This window comes from Monopterus albus, unplaced genomic scaffold (genome assembly GCF_001952655.1).
Source record: "Monopterus albus unplaced genomic scaffold, M_albus_1.0 scaffold73.1, whole genome shotgun sequence".
Lineage (NCBI taxonomy): Eukaryota > Metazoa > Chordata > Actinopteri > Synbranchiformes > Synbranchidae > Monopterus > Monopterus albus.
In genome coordinates, this window is record NW_018127953.1 from 1,916,798 (window position 1) to 1,934,213 (window position 17,416).

The 17,416-nt window shown below is 40.6% G+C and overlaps 1 protein-coding gene across 7 annotated transcripts in view; it reads right to left on the reverse strand.

Annotated features, from left to right (window-relative positions):
• Positions 1-17,416, reverse strand: part of znf536 (zinc finger protein 536) — a 232,127-nt gene that overhangs the window by 156,396 nt on the left and 58,315 nt on the right. The window contains exon 1 of one of the 7 annotated variants that reach the window (XM_020605880.1): positions 7,780-7,818. The exons of the other annotated variants lie outside the window; for them this stretch is intronic. The gene's annotated coding sequence lies outside the window, so the exon portion shown is untranslated. Of the gene's footprint in view, positions 1-7,779; positions 7,819-17,416 lie in introns of those variants that run through there. 7 annotated transcript variants of the gene reach the window in all.

Here is a 17,416-nt window from a genome sequence, read left to right on the forward strand (position 1 = left end):
CTGACGTATTTCAAAATGGACTTGTTTTAAAGATCTGAGTGTTTATTCCACTCTTTAACACTCTAGCCTGTCAAGGCTCAAAATGATTAACTCTATCAAGCCCCCAACTACATTTTTCTGCAGGTGGAGGCAAAGATAGACAAAAGCAGAGAGATAGAGGAGGGAAAGTGATGCATTTTAAACTGCAATGTTTGCACGGGTGAGCCATGAAAAACACAGATGCTATTTTCACCCAAACCCACAAGTCTTGGGAATGTCATTAAATTGTATTAAATTGCCTTTTGTCCAGGGGGCAAGGACCACCCGATATATGATAATACATTAAGGCCCAGTGTGGCAGCCACCAAACCAAGACCATCTTAAGAACAAGCACGGTGTGTGCCTGCATGTGCATGTGTGCTAAAGAAGTGGATGGGGAGAAAAAAGCTGTAGAAATAGTGTGAGTTGGGGTAGAGGAATTGAAGGAGTGAGGTAGAGAGAAAGAGAGGGGAAGGGAGAAAGAGAGAGAATGAGGTGGTATGGCTGCCTGCCTGCGCATGTGGCTCTCTAACAACTGTGACACATACTAATAGAAACATACCTAATAAATTACAAGCTTTCAGGGTCTGGCAAGCTGACATTTTCTCTGTGCACGGGACAATTTCATATCTGCGCCGCAAAGTCGAGGGGCTGCTGGACCAAATTGCATCACATAGAGATGCCAGAGGATTAGCATAAAAATTAACACTTAAATTTCAGCTTATTGTCAACCCCACTCCTGCACCGGCTGCCTCACAACAATCAATTCCTCTTAGAAATCTGATTAGATTCCATGACGCTTATTATCCCAGTCATGTCTGCCTGCCCCCTTCACTACCACCACCACCGCATGCACACACACACACACACACACACACACACACCATTGGCATAGTCAGAGCACTGGCTTCCATGACTGCCCAGACCATTTGTTTAAATGGAATTAAGGAGGAAATAAATCTATAGGTGTGGCATTTCTTATGACAGATGATGCCTCATTCTCTGTCTGGGTGTTTATCTTGTGATGTTGTGTCTTTAGCCTGCATAGAAATCCACACTGACATTTTAATATTGTATCTTTTGCAAAACAAACTCATTGAATTCTTTTTACAATCATGGCAGGTGGCCAACAATTATGAGCAGTTATTATTCAAAATGTTCCATCTTTTAGTAAAAATAACATTAAATTTAAGCTTTTACAATCTCAAAAATGTGTCCCTGTCTTATTTCTAATCAAAGGTACCCATGTTTTTATGTCTCTCTTTGCTTCTACCTCCCACCCTTCAAAATTGACTTGACCACATCCCATCCATACACATGAATACACACATCACGAATGCTTTGTATTTACAGTAGAGAGCTGGAAAATACAGCTCTTTTTGAGATCTCATGAGGCTGTCGCAATGAAATATTTGTCAATAACGGTTTCTGTTGAAGCACATTGCACAAGTATGTACTAAAAGCACAGTACACGTTGGGTGGCTTTGGTAAGATGCTTTGTTTAGACAAATGGCATTTCATTGCATCCAGATGTCTTTAAGCTGTGCTCAACCACCATCACTGCTTTCCAAGGCGCAGACTGAATGTATACAAACATCGCCTCATAACTGCATTCCTCATCTGGGCCTGCAAGCGTCACAGTGCTCGTCACTGAGCTTGGACAACAGCCCGATGTGATATTTAGATTTTGAGATAGACTTCACATGGGCAGAAAGCTGCACTTGAATGAGGGTTTGATTTGTTTAGCGCAGTCATATGTAAAACAAATCATCCTACTAATCGAGAAAAAAAATCGGAATATTTTTAAGGAATTAAAATCAGGAATGGAGCTTTTGCAGGACTAATCCAGATTTCAAAGCAGCATAAGTTGTCTGAATTAGAAAAATGGACAGGAAAAGGACCTGAGTGGTATGGAATGAGTTACACCCTGGCCCGGACAGGCGTTACAACATAACACTGGTACAAAGGGTCCTGAATAGAGACGCCCACAGGGTTGAGAAAGGGAGAGAAGAGAGAGGGAGAAGGAACAAATCGTCTGATGTTCTAAGTGGATAACAACTGCTCCTGCTATGCAGCAGCGGAGGCACAGAATAATTTAAACCAGCTACCCAGCTACCCCACCCCTCCTTCCCCTCCCTCACCCCCTGGCCACCACTCTATTCTTATGTTAACACGGTTAAAAAGGAGTGGGCCACCCAGCAGCAGAGAGCAGAAACTTAAATCCATGCTTCAGGAAAAATAATCCATCTCTCTCCCTTTCTTTGCAATGTAACTTTACTCACACACACACACACACACACACACACACACACACACAGAGTGCTTACTAAGAAAAAGACAGAAACAGATACAAAGGGAGTGCACCAGTACATTTACTCTGCCTATAAAGCATATTACTTTTCAGACAAGAGTTTGAAGAATAATAAACTGGATGCTTAACTGGGCTGTTTTTCCTTTCATTGAATGCCATGCAACAGCAAGGCGGGGGCAAGAAGAATTCATAAGTCTTTAAATGCAAAGTAAACACTGCTTTCTTTGTTGATTATAGAGCTCTGTTGTTATTTTCCCCCTCCTTCGTTTCTTTGCCTGTCTATCACTCTTCCAATCTCCAACCAGAAGAGCTGTTGTGTTTGGTCTCTAAACAGCACATCTGAGGTACACACCTCGCTGATATTTTATACAGTAGGTTCAAATCCCTAAGAATGGGAGCAGGAGAGACTCATATTTTATACCGGCAGTTTATTTTAACGGGCGCTTGTAATTAACGCAGCATGTCCTCTATCTCCCAGCCATCTATGCCAAGGCCTTTATTTAAACAACTTTATTGTGAAATGTTTGCGTTCTCAGTATTCGGCCAGGGCCCACACACAGAATATTATTTCATACTTCAAGCAGAGGGGGGTGAAGTGTGTAGGGGGGCTCAGGATAAGTTTATGCTTTGAGCAGTTATTGTTTTTGATTACAGCACGACTCTTTTTAAAATGGATCAGGCCCGGTAACCTTGTGCACACACTATATACAAGCACAAACACAGAGTCTCACACATCTACCACCTCATACTGAAGTTGTAAGAGCCTGTTTACAAAAGCGATGTGTGCAAACCTGAAGCCATTGCCTGGGCCAAATGTGCAATCTCAGTTTGATTTATAAGAGTAAGATCACACTATTTATGTCAAAATGAGAGCACTTGTTTAATGCCGCTGCTTGGGGGCTTCTTTTTGGAGTGTGTTTGTGTTCACACGGGGTTTAATGGAATTTTATGGGGAAATTGCACTGTTTACACTTTGTCAAAATGACCCAAAGTTAACACGGTACTCAGCATACTCAGGTGCTTCAGTGCAACTAAGAAAATCAAACTGTGCAATATGAGTATCCTGTCCAAGCATGTGTTGAGCACTCTTTGGGACATATGATTAGAGTCTATAATGGTTTCATAATATTTAACATTTTCTTATGAAGAAATTGATTTAATAACTTGATAGACAGAAGGCCACATTTAGGTTTTAAATGTAGTGTGCTACATTTCTACATATTCTTGTACTTATGTTCTTTGCATGTGACTGCAATTGTCAAGATGGACGCTGGGAGGAAGGCAAATTTGTATTGAAACCAGAAATGAAGCAGATGTTTATCCTCACTATGAGGTCTTGCACATTTTAGTTAGTGTTCTTCATAAACACAAACCATAAATGCATATTAAAAGCACATTCAAGGTACATTATGGGTTTTAAAATGAGAATTCATCCATATAATAATATGCAAAACAGTCTAGGTTACCACTGGAATATTTCTGATTCAAGTCATTGGCCTTCATAAAACACAGCATATAGCCAATTCTTATCAGAAGATAAAAGAGCATCCATGCTTATAATATAATATCCACCATGCCCTACAGTGGCAGTGTATTACCCTGCCTGCTGTCCAGGAGATCAGATGGATCACAGATCCCATTGAGGATACTAAGTTAAGTAGATTCTGCCTTTAGCACACAGAGGAGGCTGACTCAAAATCTACGAGAGAGGGGGAGCTAACAAATCCAACAAATGGATTTCAGTAGAGGGTTAGTGTGAGAATGCCACAGGCACTGCCGTGCACAAAGACTTCACACACCACACTGCACTCTAATAGAGGTACACACAGAACAGACTCAAGGACTGAAGGCTAAACAACTTGCTTTTTCTGTACAGCAGCCTCAGCTCACCTTTTGTGTCTTCTGACATATGGCCACTATTTTCCTTTATAATACATATCCAAGAAAAAGGGGGCCCAAGAATCAAGAGGTTACACTGGAATGATTGGTCACACTTCACCAGTCTTGCAAACACTGCCAAAGCTCATAAAGGCATACACACTTTAAACCAAAGTGCCAATTTTTTTTAACCCCCTGAAAAATTCATGGTCATATTCTGACTCTGTGACTTACACTGACTGGGCAACATCTGTACCTTATTTGCCCTGTTATCTGGTACATCTGTGGATGAACAAACGCCTATGGAAAAAAAAAAATCCATATTATGATGTTCAGTCCATTCTTTAACAAATTACATTCATGTGCCGCATCTCATGCTTGTAGTTACAGAGTATAACCATACACATGACCCATTAAAACTTAAATGATCATAACCCATTTCTTCTTTTTTGGTAACATGGAGTTCCTGAAGAATCACTAAGGCTAATTGTTTGTAGATAAGGTTTTGCTGATGTTAAATAATTGCATACATAGCTTAAAATCTTATCAGAGGTGAAGCTTTAAAACTAGATTTCATATAGACAAACTGTGTGCTTCCAGTGAAACAGTTCCTCAACAAGTCACAGAAACCCTCCTTATCTCTAGTTGACCCTGATCACTGACCTGTGGAGGTCAGAGGTCAGACCCTGACCATGACCTCTGACCTCACTGTACAGAAGAGTAATGAAAAATGACCGTTTTACCTGTAACTGTCAATCAAGTATAGAATTGTATTGAACAATAACAACAATCAATACAGTTATCCGTTAAGGAGCAGTTGTGAAATGCTTGCTACTAGCAGCTGATTCATCCAGCAGCTTTTTCAAGTGAACATTTTTTTGCATCTAATTTGTATGCGCCATGTGTTTGTGGAAGAAAAATAACAGAAATATGTTCTAGTTTTAAAAAGACCTTACACTGCCACCAGAACAAGCTGTGCTGTATTAAATGCTTGCTGATATCATCATAATGATAAACACATATGCAAAAACATTCTTATTTTCCCTGTGGATTCAAGTGAGAAAGGAGGAATCTGCAGAACCATTTGACTCTGAAAGGAAGCCACCAGCATGACCCATGCTTTCTTTTACACTGTATGCTCACTGTAGCTGTATGGTGTCTGTGCTGCTGTGACAGGCTATGTCTATTCACTGTGATGTATAAATCCCACACTACACTTCCACTCCACTGCCTCTGATCAGACAGACCAAAGTGTATGAGTAGGTGTGAAAACTGTGTTTTAGTTAAACAGATACATGTGTTCTAAGTGGAGCTGTGGATGTAGAAGTAACATCATTTATGGAGATTAAGAGCAACAAGAAGGCTCAAAGAAACACAATGATGTTATACCAAACTAAAAATTTGTTACATAATGTTAGAAAGTCTGTATAAAACTGATGGCACTGTTTGCAATTTCCTGTTTTTTGCATAAATTGGTCATGAAATGTGACCTGATTATCACCAAAGGTAGAATTGTCTGGGAAGAACACACCTATGGCGTAAAAAGAGAACCACGTACCAACATGATAACATCATCCCAACAGTGAATTAAGGTTGGTGGAGCATCGTGATGTGAACCACTTGCTAATGTGGAGGGGAAAAGAATTCCCAAGTTTATCCAGGTGTCCTACAGAATAATATCAGGGTGACTGTCCACAAGCTGAAGCTCAGGACAAAGATGGGTGATGCAGCAGGACAATGACCCTAAACACTTAAGTAAATCTACTACAGAATGGCTTCAGAGACACAAACTCAACTTTTTGAGTGGGCCAGTCAGAGCCCAGACCTCAACCCAAAAGAGATGCTGTGGAATGACCTCAAGGGAGCCATTCACACCAGATGTCCTAAGAATATGGCTGAGCTGAAGCAGTTCTGTGAGGAAGAATGGTCGAAAATTCCTCATGAATGTTGTGCAGGTCTAATCCACAGCTACAGGAAGAGCTTTGTTCAGGTTATCAGTTATTAAAACACTGTTCCATTACTTATTTCACCATCACTTTGTATGTTTAATGGGTGTGTTCAATAAAGACATAAAAGATCATGACTGTTTGTGTTTTATCAGCCTAGAAATATTGTGTTTGTTGATATTTGTGACTTTGGTGAAGATCAGATCACATTCCATGACCAATTTATGCAGAAAACCAGGAAATTGCAAACAGTGCCATTACTTCTTCTTGTGTATTTCAGCCAGTTAGCGTGCTGATCTACTGTAGGCCATGATCATTTCTATTTTCAGTGGAGTCCATTTTTTGTTAGTAAAGTTTGCATGCTGGCTGACCAGTACCCCAAAAGTGCACATTGTTTGGTTTTCAACAGTTGTGTGCACTGGTGAAAGATGTGTCTGTCTCTTCCTGGTTCATCCCTACCATCCCTGTTCAGTCTGTTTCTTGCCATGATGTTCTTTGGCTTGCCTTTCCTCCCTCTCCATTCTCTCCATTCAGCCTTTCCTCAGTCTCTTCCTCCCATCCCCCATATGTTGTGGTGTGAGAGGCTATAAGGGGATAAAGTGAAGTGTAGACACTTCTTTAGCCCAGCAGAGGCCAAACAGATCGAAGATGGAGAGCACCTAGCTGCTGGGTAAGCCGCACGCTAAGAACTCCTATCCCCTCTCTCCTTCTGCTTTATACTCACTGGCCCTTCTTCTTTTGATTTTACTTGCGTACCTGCTTCTCCGGCTAATCGTATGTTTTGACTTGACATTCTCATTACTGTTAGAGGTAAGGCAGGTGCTTGCATTCTGTACTACTGATGTTTGCTAAAACTGTGGCAAGGAGTGTCTAAAACAAATTCAAGGCAAAGGTGCTGCACTGCAAGGAAAATGTCTTTTTAAAGTGTAATTGCTTTACTGGTTATTTGAAGCTATAAACACACTTTCTCTGCCTTACATGTGCACAAATACATTCCCATGTGCTCTGCAGCCAGGTAGTGGCCATTCACCAGAGTTTTATTGATCATACCTGGCTCCGCCAAATGCTCTACTATGTCATTCAAACCTTTTCAATTTTTAATCACCAGTTCCAACATCAGTACAAGTCCCTGGACTGCCAGCACCCCACCCCACCTTACACACAAGAATGCACATTGTGCTTATAGTACGTACAGAAAAGAATGCAAAAAAGACAAACACACAGCACGTGCACACAAAAACTTAAAAACATGAATAAACATTCCTCTACTCTTACTACTCATGGTGCACACTTGGCTTGCAAAGACCCTTATCCCTCATACACAAGTACACATACTTCTATCCATCACACACAAAAGAACAAAAGATACTGATGCACACATGTAAGCAAATAAGCATCATTTTGCAGACAATTCAAAAGAAGGACTTGTTCTCCCAGTTCCACCTGACAGAGATTATTAAGATCTACAGTACATGCATAGTGAGACTGTGTTTCTGTGATTGTGAGTGTGCAAGAGAGAAGCATCACAAACCATATGCTATCACCTGGGCCCTGTCTTGTGCCCTGCCCCAGACTGTAGCCAGCTTGACCTTGGGCTTTGACATATTCATTACATCATTAAGTTACCTCTTCATTAACTTTTCATTGTTTATGGAGGAAGCATACAGGAGGAGAAGAGATGGAGGTGAGGTGGTGGTGGGGGCTTTTATCAAGAAACTATCCATGGCTGGGCATGTGGGCCCCCTTCTGCCTGCCAGTGTCAGGGGGGTGTAATCTGAAAATTAGACAAGAGGTTTTGGTGAGGGTTGTTAATTTGATTGTTCAAACTGAAAACTGAGGAAAGGTTGTAAGGATAAAAGGAAGAGCACTCTACTTTCTCTCAACAGATACTGCACTATGCTATTAAACATGGCGTGCATTTCCCAAGCTACAGACATAGGTCCTCTTAGTTTTAGTAACCAAGACTTAGCTTGGTATGCAAGTCAGTTAAGGTCTAATTTCCATTTTAATCAGGGTGGATAGTGTCCCATTCTATTAATGTGGCCCTTGGATTTGCATCACTATTTCCAAGCAGACTCAGTATCAGTCCTGGTCACATGGTGCATCATAATCACTGGAGGGAAGATTTATTTATTTATTTTTCAAGTTTAGAGTGTACACAGTGATCACTATTTGTGGGACATGTCCTCTCAAGAAAAACAGCATCAGTTGTTTTAGTAAATGTCCAAATTATATACTCAGATACCATAAGAATTATCACTGTTGTTTGCTGGGAGCGGAAGTGGAACTAGTGTGACGTTGTTACAGGGCCACTACACAAGTTCATAGACAGAGGGTGTGGGGGTGGGGGTGGGGGAAGGAGGTGTCAACAAACTGGGACACATTGACCTAACAGCACTGGGCTGGACTTTATTGAGCTGTTGGACTGAGAGAGAGCATATTTGCCTACTTGTGTTTTGCTAATGATCACAAATTCCTAATACAACACTACTTTTTGTTGTTTAATTTAGCGTTGCTGCTCTTTTCAACCATGTCTGCCTTGTTGAATAGAGGCGTATCAGTTGACCACATTTTGAATTTGGTTAATTTATCTTCTAGTCTATTATGAATCTGGTCTGAGAGTCCTTGGGTCTCTTTGGATAAGATCTCTATTTGTAAAGATGTATTTCTAGGTTGGTTCTCTAAGACCTTCACCACTGACTGCTTCAGTATTTCCTAGTGAAACTGTATGTTACTGTGTTGAGCATGAAGTCAAGTGTTAATGGCAAAGAGCAAGGAGCTTAGTTGAATTTCACTGGATAAATAAAAATTTAAAATGCAGCATTTGGCAACATATTCAATCTCCTTAATGTGCTGTGACTTTTACCCACAATTTTCTTTTGTGAGAATAACCACTTCAGATAAAAAGTGCTCACACTTTGATGATCTGTTACCGTGGAACATCATCTATCTGAGATCTGACTGTGACATATTTGTGAGTACTGGCCTTGTAGCTACCAGGCACTGTTGTGCTTCCACACCACTCTGGCTTTCTGTCATTAGCGATGCATCGCCCCGACCGCAGGCACAGATTGTGTTTAAAAAAAAAAAAGCCTCTGCCAGCCACCATCTACCATTGCAGGCCAATTATAAATGGCAAATCACTATACAGCATTGCTCATTCACCCCCCTCCCCCCCACCCAATCTTTTTAACAGTAATGCCTGGCCAGACTCCACTGCTTCCCTTGAATAACATGTGTAGATAGCCCTTTGTGTTAGAATCTGCTGGACACTTCTTAGTTCCCACTTGTTCACAGATTGAAGCTTTGAGGTGGAGAAAGTGCAATAGATGTTTATACTTTATCACCTTGAGAGTTTTTTTTTTTATATGTGTGATCTCGGTAAACCTTGCAGACCACTTTTAGGTGACATGGGCTGAGGTCAAATTGTGGTTTGGTGAAAATCTTTAAGTAATATTACAATCTAAAATGACCAAATAGTCTAAGAACTATGCTGGCCAATTACTGAACCGTAATATATTAATGAGAATTAATCCTTCAGGGAAAAAGCATGAAAAAGCCAAATTGATATATAAAAAAAAGAAATCAGATTCAAAGTGGGCAATGCTGCAGGAATGGGTTTCTCTTTGCTTTTCTATAAAACCTGCCTCATTTTTTTTCTGTTTTTGTTTCTCATTTTACTCCCGATGAAGATTAATATAGGATTAATGTTTAATGAATTCTTTCTTTTCGCATAAGAAAAAATAAAGGGGAAAAAAGTGAGAGGGGAAAGAAGAAAATAATGCTGCCAGCAATTTTCCTGTAATTTTGTTGTTTTGAAGGCCAATCAGTGCAACATCACTAAACATAAAAGCCATTCAGTACATGAGAATATAGGTTTAAACAAATCAGCACAGATAGATGCACATTGATGATCAGGTCTCAGGTTGTCACCCAAGGCTCCTCTTGCCCTGTCACTTTCTCGTGCCATGGAAATGTGATCAGGTACCTTTTGTCATGAGGAACAATGCCAACCATTATTTTTTATTTTGATATAGAATACTCATCTGATGGTTTGCTAATTAAAGCTATTAGCCTGGCTACAGCCTACTGTCCACAGTGTACACTGAACAGCAACTGACAGGTTTATTTAGCATACAGTACATTAGATCCTACAAAAGTCAATCATCATAATAGTGAAGGATACAAAACATTACACAGGACAAAGAAACACAGGAAAAATCTTCTGCTCAATGCCACTGGAGCTTCAGCCATGTTTGAGGCTTCACAAATGCCTACATGAGAAAATGGGTGATTGCAATGGCAATGTTTGCATGCATGCATATATACAGTACCACACACAGTCTTGCAAGTCTTGTTTTCCAGCAAATTGCACTGCTGAAAAAAATGTCTCTTGTTTTTAGTCTGGTTTATTGTGGTAATAAATGAGATGTGGAAAAACTGGCAGCCACAAGTGAAAGGCCAGATCAGCAGAAAGAAATGGTTCCTTCAATCTTTTTTACTTTTCCCTCTTCGTTTGAAGGTATTTTCCAGATCCTCTCTTTCCCCTTTTTTCTGGATGAGTTCACTGATATCTGTATTCAAGACTTCATTTACACACAGTGAGAGTTTCTGTGATTTTGAAAAGAAGAAGATATTACCAACAGATGCAGTGACAGCTTTGAAATCAACATCAAAAACCTAATCCCCACAGATAGCAAAAATAGTAGTGGAAAATGGCAAAGTTCCTGACCAAATTAAAGAGAATGAGAAAGAGGAGAGAAATGAAAATCATGTTGTGGTTGGCCATGCAAAACCTTTCTCAGCAAATTTAGCTGCTCATGCTGTTTAACCACCCAAAGCCAATGAAGGTGAGGTCTGATGGACACCGAACCAAGACACGAGTTAACATTCATTATTTTACTAAAATTGTAATGTGGTGAATGAAACAAGTGAATCAAAAATATTTGTCTTAACACTGAAGTCCGAGTTATTATACACCAAAAACTTTAAAAATACGATCTATGATGAATGGGAACATACAATGCTACTAAATGTTGTGATGATATGCACAGATAAATGCTTTACAATGTAGCACTTCAGTCTGTCTTTCTTGTTTTCAGTTCAAGAATTAGGAATTTGGTAACATTAAGTGACAAACGTCAGAGTTCAACTGTCTCCTAAACAGCGACTCAGACTTTACAGACTGCTTGGAACATGAATGCACATTAAGCCTTCTACTGACATCAGGTTACAGGTATTCTGGGTACTAAAGCAGTTCTCACCTCTAAAGCATAATCACCTCTATGTCTGCAGCTGCTACTTTAGCTCCCAAGGTGTGAAGTTGCGCTATGCACCTGTAAGGAGTCAAGGTCTTTCTATTTATTATAACCACACAGTCACAAAAAGCCACTCCTCTGTCCTTGCCTGGTGAGATACATACAAGGTGCTCCGATCTCCCAACAGCACAATGGGGGGAAGAAGTGAAGTAGAGCATCAGAGAGAATGTACAAGTTGTGAGATGAGATGGATTTTTGTCTGTCTGACAGGTAACATCCAAGCTGTTTTCTTCTCTGTCTCAGAGACAGTTGTGTCTGCCTCACAGCATTACTGTCAAGCTGATCTATGACAAAACCACTCTGACTTCCCTTCTTCATGTTTGCCTTATGGCTGTATTCACAGATTGTATGTTCAACACTTAAAGGAGGCCCATTTTTAAACCTGTTTCATTTCTAGAGCCAAGTGTTGCAAAATAATTTAGGATAGAAATGATGTGATGAGTGTATACAATCAGAAATATTTTTCAGTGTCTCTCAGCTTGAAATGAGGCAGACTGGGGCTTTAGAAAATGTTATCATGAGGTTAGCATGTGCTGACAAATGACACCTCTTATACCCTCCAACATTATAGTTGGGTAATATAAAGTAACTATTGCATGGGCGGTAAGTAAACTCTCAATCAGCTAATTAGGCTTTGGAGGTGACTACAAGTGACCAATTTAGGAACTCCAGACCAAGAATATGAGTCTAGTTACATATTTCAAAGGCAATGTTTTTAAATTCCACCTTTGTGTCTTATGATTGACCATGCACCTGCACCCCCCACCCCATGGATGATTGTGCGTGTGAGTCTTCCGCTGTGGTTTTCTAGTTTAGCGTCACACAGCGCAGCACTGACCAACGCCAAATGATTCAGCTTTATAAGCGTAAGCACCAGTTCAAACATTTAGAAATAGGTGCATATGGTTTTTACAAATAAAAATATGAGTTGGTGTATAAAATGCAGAGGTGACAACCTGGATCAGTAGCATTAGAGCTAGCAGCGTACTATGTGTTGTCACTAGACCACACATAGGCCCCGCACGCACCCATAGCAATCAGAGTGCAGCTTTCGCTATCTGACGGGGAGCACCACGAGGGAAATGAGGCATGTGTATGTGTGTGTATGAGTTTGGGTGTTGTACACATGTGTGAGAGAGAGAAAGACCTCAGAGCCCTAGGGATAGTGTGTCACATAAGCTCCATCACAAGGCTGCTTTATTGGGCCTGGCATGGGTCAGACCCCTACTGTCATCTTCAAATATGCCCACCACCTGCTCACACACGCACGCACACACACACACACAGGCATGAACATGAACACACATCCGTATGTGTACACACACACTCTCATGCATACACAAACCAGCACACATGGCTTGCAAAGAATTCATCTGGTGTTTTCTTGTAATTGCAACAAAAACACCAAATCTGGACGTGTCACGTTCATTTCCCAGGACCCCAGAGTGGAGGGCTAATTTCAAACAGTCTCCAACTCTCACTCTGCAGACCTCTGTCCTTTTTTCCCCAACCCACCCTTCTTTTTTTCATCTTCTCATCTCTAAGGGAAAAAAGGGCAGTCTTTTATACACCAGCCAGTTTTGCACAGGGATATTTGTTTAGGAGCGGTAAAACCAACTGAAATTCTTTATTCATCTACCCAGAGAGTGTTCATGCCACTCTGTCTTCAGATTCCACATGTCTAAGATATACGCCCTGGCCTCCATGCCAGGAACTCAGCCGCCAATAACATAAATTAGCAATGCAATAAGATTTGCAATGCTTCCACAATCAGCTTTGAATGCATAAGCAAATCAGCTGCCTTTTCCCCTCTTCTACAATACCAGTCTCATTTTTTCGTAACCCCTTGAACACATTGTGGATTTATTACATATCTAATGCAGACATGCCATACATATGGAAAAGGTGTGTGTTATGTGTGTATGTCTTATGGGTGTATTCTGCCATTGTTGTTTTACTTTGTAATCTGTTGTTAGTCTGTTTTTTAGCATTTGATACATGTGAATGCATTCATTGCTACCCACATACAATTGGCACACTGAACTCTTCATTATCACAAAATTAGCCCTTGTGTGTAAAAGTGAGGGTGGTTATGTGAGTGTCTACAGTATGTGTGCACTCACAAGCATAAGCATGGTCATTGTGTATGACTGTGTGCACGTGTCTGTTCTGTGCGACACTGTGTGCCTGCCTGTATATATATGTGTGTGTGTGTGTGTGTGTGTGTGTGTTCCCTGATGGAGATAAGTCTGAGTGGTTAGGAGGGAACAGATGTCAGCTGGAGTCGGCTGCCAGGAAGACTGAACAAAGCCAATCACATTGCCTTCCTGTCCAAAACGCATGGCAGAGGGAGACCTGCATCTAACAACAATTTGTGGCATTAACATGCATGCCACCCTGCCTGCACCCCCTGCCTTACATACACACGTAAATACACACACCACCATCATCCTGTTTGGAATAAATCTGGTAAATGACTGGTGGAGATATGAGAGATTGCAGAGGGAACTAACAAAATGGCGTCTGTAATATGATCTGCTCTTGTTGCTACAGTAGCTTAATCATTCATAAGCCTCTACAATGGAAGGACTGGCAGGCATTACGAAGTCTCTACCGGGGTTCTTTGTTCCCTTTTATAAATTAGCCGTAACTCTCTTTCTTTTCAACCTATCACTCATTAAATCAGATGTCTGAATGCCATAAATTGTTTCTCTCTCTCTCTCTCTCTCTCTCTCTCTCTCTTGTCCACAGCAGCACTCAGCAAAAAAAAAAACAAAAAAAAAGCTAATAAACATAATCAAGCACAATCATAGCACTAAGTTCCTTCAAGTACTAAGACAGAATTGTAAAAGTTAATTTGGGAGAGAAACAGATATTTCTTTTGGAAGAGGAGAAGTCATGCAGAAAAGCATGTATCACTAAAATAAAGAGCAGTGGGAGAAGAGACCAACACACACACACATGCTCATTTACAAACACACACACACAAAAAATGTCTAAATTACACTGTAATTTTTTTTTTTTTCAGAAATGCCCACTACCACTACCACTACCCTTTTATAACAAAAATGCAAAATACACTGAAATTATATGTCCAAACAAAGCAAAGAATCTACATTTGTTGGTTCAAAATTTGCTTAACTTTGATAAAAATAATAGAGGCCTGACAATGCTCTCTAGCCAGAGGAGGAGTACATTCGTACCAGTACGATAAGCAGGCAGTCACATTTCCCAAGCAGCAAACTCTAAAACCAAACAGTTACAGCTGGCCTGGATGGGCAGAGGGCTAAAATGGATAGCTTTGGGACTGAAATGTCCCATTTGGGCCTAAACACAGAAATGACTGGCATCAAAACTGACTGAACCAAATCTAAAGTCATGTTGGTTGCATCTGATCCAGTCCAGCATGTCTGACCAGACTTCATCAAAAAGAATAAATTTTCCACTCTTTGCAGAGACAGTTGAAACTAGAAGAAGAAAAACTGTAAAGCAGACATACTCTGAGACAAGGCACTAAGCATACAAATAGAGGTGTGTATGCTGTAGTCACCATTGTATTTTAGCCTTGACTGACAGATCCTTGGAGATTGCCTGTTACAAATCTGCTGACCTTTGACCTCCCCACTGAGTTGTAAAAAACACACTCCATTTCCCTTAAGACTTTAACAGCCCGCTCAAGTGGTGAGTGTGTATGTGCATGTGTATTTGTCTCTGTCTACGTGTGCATGCCATGTTTGTGTGTGTGTGCGGTGTGACTGTGAGGTTAAAGAGCAATCTGCAGCCAATTAAGCGCTTCACTAGGAGCGCCCTGCTTCCATGAATGAGAGGAATGCTCTACAAGCTTAAGAGAGAGGGACTTGACTCAGTGCTTTGGAAGCAGTATACATTATGTGTGTGAGTGAGTTTGTGTGGTAGCTGTGTGTCATTGCTGAGACATTTAGAGTTCAGGTTTTTGTACTGGTAACAATTAAGTGTTATGGAGAAAATGTAAAGGTTTAAACGTTCACTGCATACAGAAGACCGTTTGGAATCAAGTGGCAACAGGCCTGACCTAAAACCCATCATCTACTGAGCCACTCAGAGACCAAGCCTCCACAGAACAACAGGTGTGGAGGGAGCAGGTTTACTTGAATGTTGATACCCATCAATGTGTTTGTTTCTTCTAAATTACAGTTAGGAAGAAAGAAAATCTGAATTCCAGTGATAATGCTGTGTGTTTTTGGTGAAAATGAGAATTTGCCTCACAAAGATAGTTACCTTGTGTCTTGATCGTGTGATGGATCGAAATCTCTCTCTCTCTTTATCACCTGATAAAGCTCAGGAAAAGCCTTAGCAGAAATACATTAGTAGTTTTCTCTTTATAAAGAGACACACAATGCAGTTAATCATCAGTAGAAAATGTAAGAATGGAAAGTCACAGTGACCTTGGCCATTGGCCTTTGGCCATGAATATCTAATCAGATCATCCTTGACTCCAAGTGAACACTTGTGCCAAAAATGAAAAAATTCCCTTCAAGGTGCTCCTGAGATATTACATTCACAAGAATGTAATGGACGGACAGACATCCCAACAACATAATGGCTCCGGCCATGGCTGTTGCTGGCACAGAGGCAGGAAAACTAAAGTGTTTTGTAATAATAAGTCTTTCTCACCGTGGACAGTTTGACTTGCCATAGTGGGAACAGCACAGGAGTCAGGTTCCCAATGAGTCAGTGATGACTCTGCTCTATTCAGGTGTCCCAGATAATAAATAATACTTATACTGTGGATTTATCAAATTTAGAAGTTAGCTGAAAAGAAGTTTTAGTTCTGTAAGGAGCATGCTCTGTTTCACCAGACTGCACTGTTTATAGAACGAACCATATTTGTGCATTTAGGTTGTGGATTAGCGGTTATAATTAATTTTCATGGTATATTTCCTTACTAACATATGGTTTCAAATAAGAACAGTGGTTTGTAAATATACATTTTTAGGTGACTTAATTGCATTCACTCTGTCCACTACCACCTGCCACTGTTTTATTACAGCAGCCTTGTTTCTCTTTTTACAGATTATGTGCTTGAATTCCTCATAAGCTTCCATGAGTGGGTAATACTGTATGCTTAGTTGGTTTGAAATATGCCGCATACATCTTGGTTGAGGGCATCACTGTCAAGTGGCAGTGGGTGTGCTCGAAAACCCAACTAGCACGGTGCAGTTTGTGCCAGCTGGGCGTGGTTTCCATTCATTTTAACTACACTACTAACAAGCAGTGTGCCAGCACAACCAAATGGAACGTAGCTTCTGTATGTCAGCGTCAGTGAGTCTGATCCACCTCATGGTCTGTTGAACACGTGAACATGCATTCACTTGAATTACTTAAACCTGCCTTCACCTAACTGCACCTCCTCAACCTGGCGTAGCTTTCATGAAACGGATTAAACCAGAATGGACTTAGTAGACTAGGTCGAGCCTCACTGTTTTATGTCATCCTGAATTTCCTTATTCAGCTTTTGAGACAGCCCCTCTGAGAGATGAGATTGTTAGGTATTTTTAGTCAGATAGATATCGGATAGATACTTTATGTATTAGAAATGTTTAGTGGAGATAGGATGTCTAGTTAGACTGTTAAATGCTTAGTCATGCTTATGAGTTTCTACAGGGTACATCTGGTCAAGGATAACTAGAGAGAAGAGTTGATGACTGTCAGCAGACAGGGTGTTTAATATTATTATTACGACGTGTATAACTGTAGCCTTAGCCATAATATGTTCTTATGTTTAAGTCACGACATGTTACTAGAGGTCGTGTGAATGTTTTTAGTTACACACCACTTAATCAACAGACACACACACATTGATTTACTTCATGTTTTGACTACTGCTATGACCAGCTGCAAAGCTGGTAACAGAGATGTCTCGGTTGACATTTCTGTGTAGTATGGGGCTAGCCCAACCGAGGGGA